This window comes from Tupaia chinensis, unplaced genomic scaffold (genome assembly GCF_000334495.1).
Source record: "Tupaia chinensis unplaced genomic scaffold, TupChi_1.0 Scaffold140356_1, whole genome shotgun sequence".
In the NCBI taxonomy this organism is placed as follows: domain Eukaryota; kingdom Metazoa; phylum Chordata; class Mammalia; order Scandentia; family Tupaiidae; genus Tupaia; species Tupaia belangeri.
In genome coordinates this window covers 944,777-945,966 of record NW_006200233.1, presented here as the reverse complement: position 1 = coordinate 945,966, position 1,190 = coordinate 944,777, and the positions used below count along the sequence as shown (strand labels likewise).

At 46.4% G+C, this 1,190-nt stretch overlaps 1 non-coding gene across 1 annotated transcript; it reads left to right on the top strand.

Moving 5' to 3' along the window:
* The first annotated feature begins 779 nt into the window (after window positions 1-779).
* On the top strand, window positions 780-851 carry TRNAQ-CUG (transfer RNA glutamine (anticodon CUG)). The gene has a single exon. It is a non-coding gene; the product is annotated as a tRNA-Gln (tRNA).
* The last annotated feature ends 339 nt before the right edge of the window (window positions 852-1,190 follow it).

The following is a 1,190-nucleotide window of genomic DNA, read 5'->3' as shown; positions in this document are numbered from 1 at the left end:
CAGCTGCTGCCTCCTGGGCCCTGGGCCAGGTTGTGCAGCTGATGGGGTGGGCCTCCATTAAAGCCCTCCCTTTTAGCAGCTTGACACTTAATTTCACACAAGAAACAAAGTCACACAAAGGAAACTAGGTATCAAGCTGCTAACTGGACGGGCTTTAAGGAGGCCCACCACCCATCAGCTGCACACGGAGGCCCAGGAGGCAGCAGCCCAGCAGAGGCGTGACTTTCGTTTCTTTATGGTTACAATCGCTTGATCTAAAGGAGAAGTCCTGGCACAGGAGTCAGTCTGGGGCACAGCCCTCAGTAATTTAGGAATTCCCTGAATTAACACAGCACAGCTTGTTTTGCTCCAGAGAGCAGACCTGGTAGTTGAATCTGCGTGAAGAAAAAAATTGCAGGGCTGAAACTGAGCAGTTACAGAGGAAAGACACGAGATCATTGTCCCTGTCTACGGGGGCACTGAAAATACCTACGTCACTAAGTTTTAAGCATTAAATCACACAGTAAATATAAGACCTCCAGTTTCCTTCTACATAGGTAAGAGTCACCCACAATTTCTTAATGAAGAAAGCAAAGCCAAGACCCCGTTTCTGAGTTAACTGGGAGCAGTGTAATTTGGAATAAAACAAACGCCTCCGGGTTTTCTTCGAAAGGATATCCAAGTGAATGTTGACTGGGAAGTTCAAGTTTAGTAGACCAAACATCTCATTGTGTTCCCACAAGGCATCAGATTCTTTTAAGAGGAATGCTTCCTCCTGTAGTAATGGCATGGACAGCAGGGGTTCCATGGTGTAATGGTTAGCACTCTGGACTCTGAATCCAGCGATCCGAGTTCAAGTCTCGGTGGGACCTTCTCTGTTGTTTTTGCTCCTGTGTGAGTTCCTGCTGCCTCTGTGTGTGTGTGTGTGTGTGTGTGTGTGTGTGCCCAAAATTCCAAGAAGAGAATGGAGAAGGGATTATGGTATGGCAATCTCTCTCCGTGTGGCGTAGTTTCTCAATTTAAATAAATAAAAATTTTAAAAATAACAATAAATGAATTTTTAAAAATTAAAATACTTCGGGGACTTCCAGTTAAGCTTACTGACACAAACTCAGTCCTATTTTCTCAAGATGTACGGACCAGCCCGCCCTCAGCGGCAGCCCACTAAATATCTTGAGGGCCTAGGAGGGGGCTGTGGCCCGCTGTGGCCC